Source organism: Equus caballus, chromosome 1, assembly GCF_041296265.1.
Source record: "Equus caballus isolate H_3958 breed thoroughbred chromosome 1, TB-T2T, whole genome shotgun sequence".
In the NCBI taxonomy this organism is placed as follows: domain Eukaryota; kingdom Metazoa; phylum Chordata; class Mammalia; order Perissodactyla; family Equidae; genus Equus; species Equus caballus.
In genome coordinates, this window is record NC_091684.1 from 141,398,824 (window position 1) to 141,416,664 (window position 17,841).

At 40.6% G+C, this 17,841-nt stretch overlaps 1 protein-coding gene across 50 annotated transcripts in view; it reads left to right on the top strand.

Annotated features, from left to right (window-relative positions):
- The first annotated feature begins 6,226 nt into the window (after positions 1–6,226).
- Positions 6,227–17,841, top strand: part of HERC1 (HECT and RLD domain containing E3 ubiquitin protein ligase family member 1) — a 204,183-nt gene continuing 192,568 nt past the window's right edge. For 17 of the 50 annotated variants that reach the window (XM_070234906.1, XM_070234975.1, XM_070234937.1 and 14 more), the window contains exon 1: positions 6,622–6,776. The gene's annotated coding sequence lies outside the window, so the exon portion shown is untranslated. Of the gene's footprint in view, positions 6,429–6,448; positions 6,782–17,841 lie in introns of those variants that run through there. The other 33 variants (XM_070234926.1, XM_070235108.1, XM_070235114.1 and 30 more) reach the window with 7 other exon arrangements.

A 17,841-nucleotide genomic window follows, 5' to 3' on the forward strand; every position in this document is an offset into this window, starting at 1 on the left:
CTTTTCTGGGCAACAGATAATTAAAAATAATGATGTATTGAGTGCTGGCTGTGCACCAGGAAAACGGGCTCTGCATCTTACATGGTTTCTTTAATCTTTACAATAACCCTGTGAGTGGGGATTATTATTGCATATTTATAGAGCCCTATAGGGTTGTTTTGAGGATTAAATGAAATCATGTTTGAAAAGTGCTTCGAACATCTGGATTCAACAGATGTTAGCTCTCATTATTACTATTAGTTTTCGGTGAGGAAATTGAGGCTCAGTTTGGTTAAGATACTCACCTAAAGTCATCCAGCTATAAGATTGAAGAAGGATCCCAGGTCTTGCTGTCCTTAAAATGAAAGTGAGGAATCCACTATGTTTCACAACATCTTTTTTTTTTAATATACACATTTTCTTTTTTTTGTTTGTTTTTTTCTTCTTCTCCCCAAAGCCCCCCAGTACATAGCTGTGCATTCTGGCTGTGGGTCCTTCTTGTTGTGGCATGTGGGACGCTGCCTCAGCATGACCTGATGAGTGGTGCCATGTCCGCGCCCAGAATCCGAACAGGTGAAACCCTGGGCCGTCTGAGCAGAACTTAACTACTTGGCCATGGGGTGGGCCCCCTAACAATATCTTAATTGAAATGACAAAACATTAATCAATTTGAACAATGACAAAATTTTCAACTCTATTTTAACCTGATAGTCCAGCAAATGTTCACCATAATTTTGGACTATTTCCCCCGCTTGCTGATATGCTCCTTGTACAGATGCCAACTTCAGTCCCCATCAACTCCCAGAGCACAGCCTCATAAGACTTGACTGCTTTTCCAGACCCATCTCCCACTTTTTCTCATACCATTAGCGAGTACTATGGTGTGCCCTGCCCTTACCCTTGGCCTCCTGGCATTGTTCTGGGGATGGGCACAGATCCAAGCCTGGCCAACCAGCACTTTTTTCCCCCATGATTTTTCAAACTTAAATTGAGCATTAGTCCCTTTCTAGTGATGAAAATAGTAAGATGTAAAACTTGAGGGTGCCGTATTTCCGGATATATGAAGAAAGCTACTAGCTTTGTCTTGAGAGAAACTGAAGCCAGTGCAGCAAGGGAAGCAAAGAGGCAAGAGAGTTCTGGTGGTGCTGAAGTTCCTGTTCCAGAAGTTCCTGAAGCCTTGGTTCATTTTCCCTCTTCCACCTTAGTTTGACTGTTCAACTCTTTTTTGGATTCCTTCAGCTAATTCTTCTCCTTCACTGTTGCTCAAGCAAGTTCAGGTTGGGTTTCTGTCACTTGCAACCAAGATTCCTGGACAACGTAAGTACCACATAGCCACAACTAAACTAGACTGCCTGCTGATCCTGAGCACACTTTTGCTTATTCTAGTCTTTGTGCCTAGAATGTTCCCTGTTCCCACATGTCCAGAACTAACCACTCAATCTTCAAGGCCCCATTTCTCAAGAACTATCCCTGATACAACTTGCTGGAATTCAACTATCCCTCTTCTAAGCTCCCCAATCTTTTAAAAGGGGGAAAAGTTCTCCTATTGTACTCAGAACTTTCTAACTTGTGTTATAATTATTTATATATACACTCTCTCTATTATTTTCTTTCCAGAACAAAGATTTGCTTTGTTCATCTTGTTCCCACTGTGTGACCATCATGTCGGGCATGGATAGCACTATATAAATGTTAGTTCCCTTCTCTTCATTGTAGGCACACTTTTTTCCTGTACCTTCATTTTCTTTTCCCAGCATCAATGTTCCATTCCCTGCTGCTGAGTGAGAAAATGTTCATCTGTGTCTGCTCCAGTCAATTGTGTGATGAAACAACACTAACAAATTGTTGTAAAAATAATTTATCTAAAAACGGTTATTGCATTGCAGGCTTGAGGAATTAGTGAGGGAAGTTGTTAATGCTGTTTAGTGGTGGGTTGTCCTGGTTCATGTGATATTTCATGTAGAATATGGATTTCAAGTGGGAAGCCTATAAGGTTTGCATTCAGCAAGAAGGGACTCCATTTCCAAAAGAACTACCTGCCAATCTTGTGGTCCTATTTTTAGTATCTCCACTTCCCTTCAAACCTCTTGGGCAGACCAATTATTCATTAGTGAGAAAAAAGGTACTGAATGTGTTCTTATATGTAGATACACCCAACAAAAATTCTAGGTCGCTTTTGTGGCTCGAAGGTTAGTGTTTTGAGAATACATTACTATCAGGATGAGTAAGTTTTTATATTTAGCTGTCAGCTCCCCTCTCAAACTCTATCACTTGGATGAAATGCTCTCTGTCCAACAATGTTGTCTCTTTTCTGAGTTCTGGGAATATTTATATTTCTGCACCTTCTTTTAGCTTGTATCATACTGCTTTTTATTGATGGCTGTTTTTTTGTGCAAGTCTTTGTCTTCCAGGATAATTTTAATCGGTCCTTGGGTTTGGTCAATTTCAAATTTTACCTGTACCCAGAGAAAATTGTAATGGTTACACTCTGTTTAAAGGATGATGTATTCCAGAGCACCTACTAAAATACCTATCATATGTCTATAAATATCAAGTTACAATAAACACCTTGCCCTTCCTTTGTATCCTGCTTCTCTGGAGGAACAGTAGGGGAGAATAAACAAGTTTCAGTAGTTGGGCACCTAACTTTACAATTTTGCTCATTCAACCAACAAAAAATATAGAGGGATAGAATCCACATTGTTGGTTATTTACCTCTCTTTTCATGGATGTTTATCTTCATCTTTAGTTTTCAGGACCCTACAAGGCATGGACCTACTTTGTACAGCCTGTAATTCTAGCACAATGTCTTACACATAAAGGCACCAGTAAATGTGAGAAATGCTTGAATGATAAATACACTCTCTTGGAGTTTCTTTGTGGGGAACATGATTAAGAATAAAGTGCTAATAGCTCTCTCAAAGTCTTTCGTAAAGAAGTGGAGTATAAACAAACACAAATAAAAATAAGGTATGGTTATCACATTCTGGAAATGCTTCTGGGCTTCTGATGTGCAATAATGCTTGGATCAGAAAGACTGACTGAAGGGAACTATTGGGGACCAAGTAGGTGAGGTGTAATGCATTCTGTTTTTTGGGTGTTTAAACACAAGCTGTAAGGACAAAATGTTTCTAATTAAGATATCACCAATTTTTCCCTCTATTAATTCCATCTTTCTTCAAAGCTAATGGGTCTATATAATGACTCCACATCAAAGACACTTTTCTAATGGTTTAGGAGATATGAGTTTGATTAGAACAAAGCAGAATTCACAACCCACAACAGAGCAATTTGTTGAAGTTATTTTGGAGTTGATTTGTGAATCACTGTTCATGAAATGAGCTGGATCCTCATTATGTGTGCCATCCTCCTAAACCTCCTTCTCCAAGAAGCATTTCCGCTCTTTGTCCTTCCTCTCTCTGGATCCTTCCTCTCATACCCTTGTCACTTGCACTCTCTTCACATGGTGTTATAATTATCTATTTTCTTTTCTGCATCCTCCAGTTAGACAATAAGCTCCTTGAGAGCAGATAGTAAAGCTTGCTCAACTTAGTATAATCAGTTCCTGGTTTATGGTAGGCATTCAACAAAGACCTGTTAAAAGAATGAATAAAAATAATGTCTCACATTTATATAGTGGTTTAGGTTACAAAATACTTTCCTCTGTTATTTGACTCCCATGATACTGTGAGGCAAGCAGGAAATCCATTACCACCCCTATTTACAGATGTGAGAAGAGGTTCAGAAAGGCTTTGTAACCTGAGGGCAAAGAGGCTGCAACTTCGGGAGACACCGGAACTCCTGACTGTAGATTCCTGCTCTAGAGCCCTTTTCTGAACAACGGAGCTGTTTATTTCCTGAGCCAAGTGCCAAAGGCAAAGCGAACATTCCCCTAATCCTTTAAACCTTCTCCCTGTTCTGCATCCACACTTCACTCCGCTCTTGGATCCTTTCACTTCTGACTTAAACGTAGTTTTTATTTAGGAGCCATATATTTCCTACGTGCAGATGAAAGATGAAAAATATATACTCTTCTGTTGATTCTCCAGTTCCTCTGCCTGGGACCTCCTGGGTGAGGTATAGGATTATGTGGCATGAGATAGGGGTGATGTGTGTGTGTGTGTGGGGAAAGACATAGCTGAATGGTGAAGCCAGAGTATGCTGCTCAGAGGACTATCAGGGCAAAGGCCTGCGATGCTGAGGCCTTGGCCTTGAGTTCCCTCTGTTCCCCACCCCGCCATCTCCAACATTTTTCTCTAGAGAAAATCTGGATAAATTGAACTAGTAGAGTTGGGAGAAAGATGATGACAACAAGACTCCAGAAGATGTTGATTTAAGTATTAAAGAGTGTTTAGGGAAGGGGTGGAGTGATCAAGGTGAGGGTGGAAATTAGTTAGGACTTACTTGCTGACTTTAACTGTATTTGATAATTGTATGCAATTGGACTCAATTGTATTCAATTCTCCTTTCCACACAGCCCTGAGAGTGGAAGCTAAGGATAGGACAAAGGGGGGAATCTCTCAACTGGCCTTTATTTACTTTATTTATTTATTTTTTTTTGAGGAAGATTAGCCCTGAGCTAACACCTGCCGCCAATCCTCCTCTTTTTGCTGAGGAAGACTGGCCCTGACTTAACATCCATGCTGATCTTCCTATACCTTTTTATATGTGGGACACCTGCCACAGCATGGCTTGACAAGCGATGCGTACATAGGTCCACACCCGAGATCCGAACCAGTGAACCCCAGGCCGCCAAAGCAGAACGTGCAAACTTAACTGTTGCCTTTAAAATAAGCAGTCTTGGGGCAGCCCAGTGGTGCAGCAGTTAAGTGCACACGTTCTGCTTCGGTGAGAGGGGTTTCACTGGTTAGGATCCCGGGTGTGGACATGGCACCGCTTGGTACACCATGCTGTGGTAGGCGTCCCACGTATAAAGTAGAGGAAGATGGGCACAGATGTTAGCTCAGGGCCAGGCTTCCTCAGCAAAAAGAGGAGGATCGGCAGCAGATGTTAGCTCAGGGCTAATCTCCCACCCCCAAAATAAAATAAGCAGTCTTTTTCTTGTTTTTCTTGAAAGAGAATGGGCAAAAGCAGTACAGTTTTACAAATCCAAGAGAAATGGAACGTCATGGAATGCTTGTGAGTGGCACAAATGCCTGCATCAGCAGCAAGTTAAAATGAGAATGACAAGGGAGATTGTTAGCCTTGTCTCAGCTTCACACCCAATACCAGATCATAAAGCACTAGTAACAATGACGTCACTCCATACCTACCCGCTCCTTCACATCCAGTTTACCAGAAATAGATACACATTTTATATGTATAAACTTACGTTACACACATAATAGGACTACCATTTAATGAGTAATTAATATGTGTCAGGAGCTTTATATATATTTTACTCTTCACAGGAACCCTGTGATAATAAGAACAACATTTTAAGTTAACAGATAAGGAACTGAGGTCCAGAGAGGTCAAATAACTTGCCCATGGTCATACACCTGGTAAGTGGGATTCTGGAATTCTCACCTATGTCTGACACTGAAAACAAGCGAGTCAAATAACTCTTGGGCTAAACTGCCTCACAAATATCCAATTTGACCACGGGCAAGCACTCCCTTTTCTGCCTATACCATAATTTTTTACATTAGTGACACAGACATCGCTTCTTTGTTGAGTATCCCTCTTATGTCCCCAATTAGATAGTGAACTTCTGGAGGGCAGAGACCGGCTCCATATCCTCAGTTAGTGACACATAATTGGTGCTCAGTAGAATATTTTCAACGAAGGACACCAGGAAGGTGGCTAGAAATACAGGAGTCTAGGAGCAAGAACAGATGCAGAAAGAAGACGGAAAGGACTATTCATTCAACAATTCAACGAGCACCTGCACCGGTATTAGGTGCTGGGGATACAGTGATGACCAAGCCAGTCAGGGTCCCTCCCCTCATGGGACTTCATTGCAGGGGTCGGGGTCATGATCAAGGATGTGTCACCCAAAGGACAATTTACCTCCGCGTTCCTCGGCGGAAAAGAAAACCGAGGAGTGGCAGCCCCCAGCATCTGCAGGGTTCTGGCAGTCCTGCAGCGCAAAGACATGAATAATAAGATGGAAGTAGGTCAAGTGAAACGCTTTCATGAGACTGAAATCAACCGGCCAGAGGTCTTGGCCGGGCGGGACGGGAGATAAAGAGCGCAGAGCGCGGGGCGCGCGGCCGAGATAAAGGGGTGGGGCCGCCCCGCCCCTGCCGTCAGCTTCCACGCGTCGCCGCGTCCCGCAGCACTAGGACGCCGGGCGGTCTTCCCCGCTCACCACGAGGATACCGGGGGGCGCTGGCAGGCCCCCCACTCCTCACCGCCCTTTGTGAAACGCCCCCAATTGTGTCTCATAGGCAGAGGCCGGTCTCCGCGGGCGGACAGGGCTGTCCGGACTCTGCGAGGGCTGAAAGGTGAGGGCTGCGCGGGGACGGGGTGTCCCCAGAACCTAGGCTCCCGTCTCCCATTGAATCCCTTTCCCTCTTTCCCTCTGCCCACAACCTCGCCCCGGCGCTCCACCCTCAGCCCCTCTCGCCTCCCGCGCGGGGCTTGGGGGGCGGGGTGAGGGTTCCAGACTGCGCGAGAGTTCCGCCCAAATCCCGCGATACTCGCCTGCCGCCGCTGCCACCGCCTCTTACGTCGTTCCCTTTGACAAGTCGCCGCTGCTGCAGCAAAAATAAAGGACGCGGCCGCCGCAGCCGCTGCCGAGCCGGCTTCGGGTCGCTGGAGCCGCGTCCTAACCCTGCCAGCTCCGGAGCAGCGTACGGTAACCCCTCATCTTCTGCCCTCCTGGCCGCCTGTGCCGCGCCGGCGGGCAGGGCCGGCTGGGACCGTTCCCGGGCCGCTGTCGAGCGGGGCCGCCGGGGTCCCGGGTGGGCGGCGGGCGAGGCCTGTGGGAGCCCTCGGCGCGGTGCGGCCCTCCAGCCCCGGAGGCCTCCCGCTGCCCGAGCGCCTTCAGAGCCGCGTTCGAAGCCGAGCCGCTCGCCCCAGAGGGCGGAAGGACCCGCCCCTCCCGCCGCTCGCCGCACATGTCTCTCGGCCCTCCGGGTCGGGTCTCGGACCTTCTCCCCCACCCCTTTTTCGCTAACGAGCGCCGCTGTCCTGGCCGGGGTCGGGCTGGGGGTGCGGCTGCCCGACTCTTTCGGGATCCGAGAGAGCCGTGACCCCGGTGCCCCCTGTTGCCGTCTGCCTTCTGAGGGGTGGAGGTTGGGACGAGGTGTCTTTCTCCTTTCCTCTGCCTTGGGCAGCTCATCATCTAGTAAACCTTTCTCCAAATCTCCCACTTCGATAAAATAATTTATAAAGCCTCTGCTACCTGGAGGGGAGACGAGATGCATTGTTTAGCCTGTGGGATGAGATGAGGATGATGATGACAGGGAGCTGTCCCAGGGAAAATGATGAAACCTTTTCTGTGATGGGTGGCAGGTTCACGGGAGACACGGGGAGGACCGGAGCTAGTACCACCTCTCTCTGGAGGTTATATAAAAGACATGCTCTCCATCCTAAATTGCTGTGAAACACGGGGACAGAATTTGCCTTAATTTTAAAATATTGTCTATAATACAGTAGAAAATATGGATAATCAGAATAATAGGAATACCGAATCTGAACAAACTAACTCATCCTTGTAATTCAATTTCTAGAGATAGCATGTCATGGTTAACATTTTAGTGTATTTCCTAACGCTTAATTTTTTCAAGTAGTATTTGGCTCATTGTTGATTGGGACTTCCCCATTCTATATATGTTCCAAAAATGATTTGTTTTATTTGAGTCACTTCTTTGGCCTGCTTGATTAAAACTGGTTACTTGTTCGTTATCACTGGCTGTACTCTGTCATTGCTATCTATTTCATTGGGCCTTTTTCCAAAATGATTGTTAGCTAAATGGTTTTAACAATCAAACATTAAAAAATTACTTTCTGCTTGGATCCAGTACATATGTGTTTTTAGAATTCTGCCTGTGGTGGGTACTGAAAAGAAGCAGTACTTGTGGAAAACAGATAAGCTTTGTTTATTCATAGAAGAAACCTGGTTACCTTAAAGGTTTTATAAAATTAATTTCCATTGGTTATTTTTAGGTCAAAATCGTTATTTGATGTTGTTAGTGCTTTTTTGATTGGGATAGGGTGGATATGTGCCTTTGCTTGTCTGGGTTTCTATAGTGTGTGTTTATACAAGCAAAACTGAGTGTCTTAGGTGCCTGTGTGCATATATGTGCATATATATATACATGCATGTGTATTATGCACCTGTACACGTTTGCGTATCTTGGGAGTGAGTTAAAATGTATTGTTCTATTATTTGAGAAAATAGATCATTAGGTAGGGCAAAGGATAGTCTTGTAATATTTCCCCCGAATCACATGACAGAATTATATGGCAGAATGAGACATCTAGGGAGGTTGGAAATCTGGAGGCTTTTAAAAATAGGATAGATTGTCATCTGTCTGGAGTTGTCATCAGAATGGATTAAATGGTCTATTAAGGCCTCTTGTAATTCTAAACTTTTATGAATTTTGCTTTCCCTAAGGTTCTTATCGCTTTGCTTCTTAAATTTCTAGTCATGCTGTTTACATGTGACACTTACCCATTCATTTGCTGGTCATGTATTCCACTCTCAATGCACGCATCTTGGTGGTGGATAAAGGAGAAAGCAAATGTAAACTTGGCACTTAGTCTGCTTATTAATATAAACATCTCCTGAAAATCCTGTTTGATTAAAGGAATTTTGAAGACTGTATTGTTGATTGGGGCTAGGTTGGTTATTAGAGGATGCAAATAATAAATAGCAATACAGTTCTGATGTCCTAAGTGTTCCCTGCCCTCCCCAAATACTAAATTACTCCATCTTGATGTTTGAAATAAAAAAAAGGACTGGATACATTGAACAGCTGATCTTTTAAAATTTAGACTTTCAGAACTTAAAATAATAATAATGAGAACTTTATGGTTTGGAGTGTGGAGAGAAATTTGTGTTAGGATAAAAGCAAATTGACTTGTGAAAGAGAACTTGAATTTTATTTTATTATTATTATTTTTTTTGAGGAAGATTAGCCCTGAGCTAACATCTGCTGCCAATCCTCCTCTTTTTGCTGAGGAAGACTGGCCCTGAGCTAACATCCGTGCCCATCTTCCTCCACTTTATATGTGGGGCGCCTACAGCAGCATGGCTTGCCAAGCAGTGCCGTGTCTGCACCCGGGATCTGAACCGATGAACCCCGGGCCGCCAAGGTGGAACATGTGAACTTAACTGCTGCGCCACCAGGCTGGCCCCAGAACTTGAATTTTGTAGTTGGACAACTTTGCGGTAATACGTAACAAACTTCCTATAATCTATTGAGGATAAAATTTTAATGTAAATAAACTTTGGCTTACCAGACAAATGAAATGCCTTGTATGGGCACATACTGCAGATTATCATGATGTTGAAAACATAAAACATTGATCACTTATTTAGAAAGAAGTTTGCAAAGTCAGTAAAGTCACAATACCTAGCAAATGTTTTTAACTAAAAAAAATATAAGGGAACATAGTGTAGATAATTTACTTTTTAGATGCCAGATCTGATTTTTATGATTTTAGTTTGTTCTGCTGTTACTTATTGGGCCCTCTAAATTAATGGGAATATTAAATTCCAGATGAGATCCCTGAGCAAGGAAATACGACAATTGTATAAGATGATCGATTAATGGATTTTATTTATTTATTTTGAAATAATGTTAAATTTACGGAAATGTTGCAAAGATAGTACAGAGAATTCCTGTATACTCTTCACACAGCATCCCCTAATGTTCGTGATTTATATAATCATAGCACAGTGATCAAAACTGGGAAATTGGTGTAATGCTGTTAACTAAACTACAGACTTCATTTGAATTTCATCACATTTTCCCCAATGCCTTTTTTTTCTGTTCCAGGATCCCACATTGCATTTAGTTGTTGTATCTTCTTAGTCTCCTCCAATCTGTGACAGTTCCTCAGTTTTTCCTTGTTTTTCGTGACCTTGACACTTTTGATGAGTACTGGTCAGTTACTTTGTAAAATTTTTCTCATTTTGGGTTTGTCTAATGTTTTTCTCATGATTAGATTGAGGTTAAGTATACTTGCAAGAAAACCACAAAAAGTGACGTGTCCTTCTCAGTGTATCATATTAGAGGGTACATGGCGTTGTTATATCTTATTGCTAGTAATATTTTAATCTTGATTGCTTTGTTAAGGTAGTCTCTGCTGTATTGTCCCCTGTCAAGTTACTATTCTTCCTTTTGTAATTGATACATATCTTGGGGGAATGCTTTAAGACTATGCAGATATACTGTTTCTCCTCAAACTTTCTCTCACTGATCCATTGGTGGATCTTTTCTGCAACAGTTATTACTGTGGTATTTACCTCATGGTGATTTTGTATTCCCCTCATTCCTTTTACATTTATTATTGGAATTCTTCTGTAAGGAAAAGATGTCCCTTCCTCATTTATTTATTCAATCAATCATTATTTATATAAATATGATCTCATGGGTATTTATTTTATTCTATGGGTTATAATCCAATAGTATCGTTATTTTGTTGCTTAAATTGTTTCAACTTTGGCCATTAGGAGCTCTTTCAGATTGGCCTCCACCCTTTTTTGGGCACTTCCTTATATTCTGGCACCACAGGCTGTTCCATGCTCATCTTGTATCTTTCCTTGTGCCAGTCCTGGAATCAACTGCTTCTCTGAGCTCTGGTTCCTTTTATTGGAGAAAATAATTTAAATCAAGATCTGGGTGCTAGGTGTGCTCATTGGGATGTCATTGCTCCTAGGCCCTCAGTGCTAGGAAATATATGTGTATATGCTAACCCACGCATGCAAGCAGGCATGCGTGCACACACTCACACACATCTATTTCTATGTATGTTAAAAACCGTGAGCTCATATTGATATCTTCTATTCCAGTCCAACACTACAAGGTTCATTCCAACCTTTCCCCTTTTTTTATTTGTACCTTTTTTTCTGACAGAGGGAAACCTGGCTCTCATTATCTGTAGTATACTAATTTATTCACTTTTAGAAGGCATATCAGGTAGAACCTGATTGCTAATCATACCCTTATGAGAAACGTATTTGCTCATTAGAGTGCAGTATTTGTGTCCCTTTTTTTTTTGTCTTTAACCTTACAGTATCTAGTCAAAATACTGTTTTCCAAAGTTACTTAGGTTAGTTCTTTTCTTCCTCACTCCCGTTAGTGTGGTTATGTTATTCATTTGTAATGTAGTTAGGTTCTTTTCTTACTCTTTGTATTCCATTTTGGGTTCCTCCAATCTTGGTTGATTTTAATTATTTGTTTACTTATTTACTTTGGTATGTGAAACATTACTATTACTAAACATTACTACATAAAAAGATATACTCAGAGAAGTGTCACTCCTTATTCCTATTACCCAACTCGCATCCCCCCCAGTTTCCTCCACCTGTTTTCCATGCCGTGTTGGTAACCAGTCTCTTCCATTTCTGGTTTATCCTTCCATTATTACACAAATGAACAGATTGTGTATATTCCTTTCTTTTTTTTTTCCTGGTTGTTTTTAATTGAGATACAGTTCATGTACCACAAAACTCACGCTTTTGAAGTGTACAGTTGAGTAGTTTTTAGTATATTCACAAGGTTGTACAACCATCACTGCTATCTAATTCAGGAACATTTTTCATCACCCCAAAAAGAAACCCTGTATGCATTGGCAATGACTCCTCATTCCTCCTTCCCCAGTCTCTGGTAACCAGTAATCTACTTTGTATTTGTATGAAATTTCCTTTTCTGGACTTTTCATGTAAATAGAAGCATATAATATGTGGACTTTTGTGCCTGGCTTCTTTCACTTAGCATAATTTTTTCAAGGTTCATCCATGTAGTGGCATGTATCAGTACTTCATTCCTTTTTATGGCTGAATGGTATTCCATTATATGATTATAGTGTCATATGTCATATAACGATGGGCATATGTTCTGAAAAATGCATCATTAGGTGATTTCATCCTTACAAGAACATCATGGAGTATACTTACACAAACCTAGATGGTATAGCCTACTATACACATAGGCCATATGGTACAAATCTTCACCATTGTATATGTGGTCCGTGGTTGACCGAAATGTTATGTGGTGCATGTCTGTCCCATGTTTTGTTCATTCATGCGACAATTGATGGACATTTAATTTTCCATTTTTTGGCTGTTAGGAATAATACTGCTGTGAACATTCCCGTACAAGTTGTTGTGTGGACAAATGTTTTCAGTTCCCTTGGGTGTATACCTAGGAGTAGAATTGCTGGGTCATATGGTAACTCTATGTTTACCTTCTTGAGGAACCGCCAAACCGTTTTCTTGTTCCCTTCTTTCTTATATGAAGAGTGGCTTATTATAGATACTCTTTTGCACTTTACTTTTTTCGCTTAACAGTATATCCTGGAAATCACTTCAAATCAGTTCATTCTTTTGATATTCTGCATTCTTTTTTTTACAGCTGTATAGTTCTCCACTCTGTGGATGTATCCTAATATTTTCAACCATTCTTCTATATATGGGCATTTAGGTTAGTTTCATATATTTTGCAGTATAAACAGTGTTGCAATATAAATGATCTGTGCATATGTATTTTTGTATTATTAGACGTATATCTTCAAGATATATTCCTGTAAGTGGGATTGCTGGGTCAAAAGTTAAGTGCGGGCTGGCCTGGTGGTGCAGTGGTTAAGTTCTCACGTTCCGCTTCGGCAGCCTGGGGTTCGCCGGTTCAGATCCCTGGTGCGGACATAGTATGGCTTGGCAAGCCATGCTGTGGTAGGCGTCCCACATTTAAAGTAGAGGAAGATGGGCATAGATGTTAGCTCAGGGCCAGTCTTCCTCAGCAAAAAGGAGGATTGGCGGCAGATGTTAGCTCAGGCCTAATCTTTCTTAAAAAAAAAAAAAAGTTAAGTGCATGTGTAGTTGTGTTAGGCATTACCAAGTTTACCCCAAGAAGTGTTGTACTAATTTGCATTTCCACCAGTAATGTATGAGAGCACCTGTTTTCCCTACAGCCTCACCAACAGAATGTGGTGGTGTGCTTTTTAATTTTTTTTTTTTGCCAGAGATGACTGATTTTAAAAAAGGCTCTGTAGTCATTTAGGTGACCAAACCTGTTGTGGAAGGGCACTTAATGCCTATGGTTGGCAGGTTCTTATAGCTTGAAAATGAAATAGATTGTCTACTAATATTGCACTGATACATGTAGGTTATTATGTGCAGGTGAAATCAATTGGAATGCAATTTCTGGTCTAGCCAGAGTTGCTCATTTGAAACCTTTTGCATTTAATGGAGTTGCTGCATTGATTCATAATACTTGTGCTCTGAAATACTTGTGTTTAACAGAGGGTAACTGAAATTGTAAGGAGAATATTTTTTCCTGTAGAGTATGTATAATATAGTGTTATTGGTTCACATTGTATGCTAGATATTCTGAACAGTACACACAATACATATTGAAACCATAGTATGGTAGTTATTTGACCAGTAATGGCCGTATCTGGAACCTGTTATGTTTCTATAAGAAAGAAGGCCAATCTTAAGGAAGATGAAATCAAGAGTAAGTTCTGGATTAGGATAATCCTATCAGATTTTAGTGGTGCCAAGCTAACTAAGACAACATTGAAAAAGTCTGCATTTTACTAGGTAACGGTCTGCCCAGTGAGGCTGGAAATTTCGGTTCTTTCCCAGAAAGGGCACTGTTCCAGGTGCTTGGAACACATTAATGAAAAAACGAAGATTCTTGTACCGGAGAAGCTTACTTTCTAGTGGTCTTCTGATGAACTAATGTCTCAGGAAAACAGATGCTGAGTGCTGATTGTGAATGGAAGCAGTAGAGGTCTGGTGTGGTCTTAAGATAAAATCACCTTTGGTGCTATAAAACCCCCAAATAACACTTGATTTTACTGGTTACAAAGAGAATGCCATGAAAAGTCACAGGGTGGTTACTTAAGTTGTTCACCAATCTCTGTCTCATTTTAAATGATTCCTAGTAGTAGTAGTAGTAGTAGTGGTGGTGGTGGAATAGTAATAACAGAATAATAGTTTTTTTCTCAACTGGGGTTCCAAGAGAAAACTAAACCCCAATGCTCTAGGACATTTGGACATTCATTGTATGTAAAGAATTAACTTGTGTCCAGTGCATCTAGAATGACGTTAGTTATCTATCATCCTTGGGAGAATTGAGAAAAATATTCACTCCAATTTTCACTTCAAGATTTGTCGTTCAGATGAACCTCAGTTGAGAAAGGTCATGGTCATTGTAGTCAGTTAGATCTTTGTGTTTTCCCCCTAACTCTCCCACTTATTAGCAGCATGATGTTGGACAAGTCTTAATCTCTTAGCCTCAGTTTCCTGATCTTTAAAGTGAGAATAATAATAGTTGCTTCCTCGTAGGTCTGATGTGAAGATTAAACAAAAAAGTCTTTCCCATCTACATTTATCCATTTCTGTGGCTTTAAAAACTATCTATTTGCTGATTGACATCCACGTTTATATCTTCAGGCCAGACCTCTTCCCTGAGGTCCAGAGTCATGGTTCATCTGCTTATTCCACATCTCAAATGGCTGTGTAATAGGCATCTCAAACTAAATTTGCACAGCACGGAAGGTGTGATTCCTTCCTCATCGTTTCCTCTGAATCTGCTCTTAGTAAATGGCAGGATCATTTAACTAGTCACTCAGGCCGAAAGCCTAGGTGTCATCTGTAATTCTTCTCTTTTCTTTATACCCTATAACCAGGCCGTCACCAAATCCTCTTGGCTCCATCTTTTGAATATATTTCTAATCTGATCACATATCGTCATCTCTGCCTTATTACTCTGGTCTAAACCACCATCATCTCCTGCTTAAATAATTACAATACTTTCTTAACTGATTTCCCTGCTTTCTCACTTGACCTCCTACAGTCTATTCTTCACTTCATAGCTAGAATGATCTTTTTAACGGTTAATCAGGCCGCTCCTCTATTTAATACTTTAGAATTACTTCCTTTTTTCTATCTAATACTTTAAAATTACTTCCTTTTACAATTAAAATAATAGCCAAATTCGCAGCCATTGCCTACAAGGTCCTCTGTGATGCAGTTAGTCCTTGCTTACCTCTTTCTGTTCATTCCAATTCTGCTATACTGAACATCCCTATATTCTTTGGTCGTGCCATGTGCATTCCAGGGCTCAATGTTTGTTCTTGCTCTGCTGGGAGTGCTCTTCCTTCAGATCTCTGCACTGCTTGCTCCCTCACACCGTTGAGGTGCCTGCTTAAAGAGGGGTTCTCAGAGTCTCTCTCTTTAGAAAGATCTTCAGTGATCACACTATAGAAAATAGCGATCACCTCCCCCTCTTCTTTTTGTCTCTTTTGCTTTATTTTTTATAGCACTTATGCTTCCTGAAATTTAATGAGTTATTTGTCTATTTGTTTATTTTTCTTCCTCACTGAAAGTAAACTTCATGAGAGCAGGAATCTTATATGTCTTGTTCATTCCAGTGCCTAGAAAAGTCCCTGGCACATAGTCAGTCAGGGATGCAGCTCTAGGAAGTTGTCTTTGGAGTAAAATTGTCTTTAAATTAGATTAAGTGATTTTACTTTTTTTAAGGTTTTAAGCCAAAGGAGAACTATTAAGCCAAAGGAGAACTATTTAGAAAGTATAAATAGTTTCTTAACTTTTAAGAAACAACGCTGTGAATTTTTTGCATTGGGTGCTCACATATGAAGTGTTAAGATTTAGGATTTATGACGTTATCAAGAGCATATAGTTGTGCATAGGATGTGCTCAGTAATATGTAAAAGATAAGCTTGGAGTTTAGCTCTTGTGCTTGTTGCAGTGTTTAACATACTCTATGGTTATCCTCTATTTATAATGGTAGTGATGTTAATAGTCATAATTTCTCTTGCTCTGGGAAGGTATTTTTTTTTTTCACTCTAAGCTTGATTTAAAGTCTCTATTGATTTTGATTTTGGGGGGAATACACTGTTGTCCAAGCTGTTTTAAAATTTAATATAGTAGCATTTATAGATGCCCTTTTAATTTTTGCCTGTTTTAAGACCGTTCCTGTTAGTCACTGTACCATAAAATTGTCTGGAGAATTTTACGTGATAGAATTCAAGTAAGTAGCTTTGCTAACTGATAGTATTAGAAATATAGGATAAACTAATCTAGAACTGGGAAGATTATATTATCTATGTGTTAATATAATTTAAAAGTGTGTGGGGGCCAGTATCTTTATTATGTCATCATTGATCTTTCTTATAAAACCACGTATTCAGTCACGTATAATGAAATTTTGTCAATAATGTCACAGTTTCTGCTGTCTCAAAATTGCTCATTCTTTTGAAAAGAAGGAATGATGGGAAGATTTATGTGATTTAGTGAAGGTGGTGTGATGGAGTAGACAGCTGCACATAGAAAGGATAACGTTTATTGAGCATTTACCTTGCACCAGGCACTATTCTAAGCACTTTGATCTGTTATTTAAACCACATTCAATCTGGTGGTTCTGTTAATTATTTAAACCACGTTTAACCCATTTATTTTGTAGATAAGGAAAGTGAAGCACAGAGAGGTTAAATAATTTACCCGAGATCACAGTAAGTGGTGGAGCCTGGATTAGAATTCAGAAACAAAGGAGGGTGTTGGTGGAATTTGGGGGGGGGGGGGTTGGGGGGCGTGGGCAGAGCATGGAAATGGCAAGCCCCAGTGTGATGCTTTTGGCTGATCCAATCCAAGTATTGTCATGTGGGCAGGACCATTCTTCATAGGTGTTCAGGAACTCATGGTGACAATAAGACAAATTTTAGGTGCCCCGTGTTGCTTTGACTTCTTAAAGAATATTTCTAATTCTGTTCTGTCACAGAGGGGGAATAAATGTCAGAAGAGAACAGTAATTCGTATAAGGATTGGACTTTGTCATAGCAAGGTGAATATTAGTGGATCTTTATGCCCTGAAATATGAAATTTTTCTTGGTAGACCTTGAAATCCACTGATACTATGGAGCAAGTTTGGTCTGCAAACTGTCTAGAGGGCAAACAAGTAGTGAAATAATAATGATTTACATTTGTATATAGCTTTTTAGTTTACAAAGTCCTTTGGTAAACATTTTCTCAGTTGATCTTCATAACACCTATGTGAGGTAGGGAGGGTAGATATTCTGCCGTTTAACAAGCTCCCACAGAGGAGAGAGGTAGCTGCCCGAGGAATGAGCCCTTGAGTAACCCTAGTTGCTAGATCCTCTTTCATGAAGATTCTGTTCATAAAGGAAGTGGCTATTCTTTTGCAAAACTGCCAGAGATTGAGTGGTGGACTTCTGCAGTGGACTTCTGCATTGTGTGGTGTTAATGGATTTGATCTCTTAAATGAGTGAGTGGAAAGTTGCTTAATCTGAAAGCAGAAGATATTTGGCATGGTGAATAGGCAGAGATGCCCTGTTCTTAATGTTTGTTATACTGAAAGCCTAGATATTTTTAAGAAATATAATTTAGATTAAAACTGTAATTCTAATAGCAACATTGTTGTAATCTTTTTTAAACCAATATTTTAATTCTAAAACCTTTTACCAGTTAGGCTGCAATAATATTGATGCTATTTTGATTATATTGTAGATTGACATGGGGGGTGCTTTACTGTTTTGAAGTCAAAAAAGAAAGTTTGGTAGCTTCTGAAAAGGCTGATGTAACATATAGTAGTAGTGAAATACTGACAAAAGTTTAGTATGTTCCCTGCTTCCATTATTCACTTTGAGAATAGTTTGAATTGTTTTGGTTAATTTAAATTGGTCTGAGATATTAAGAGG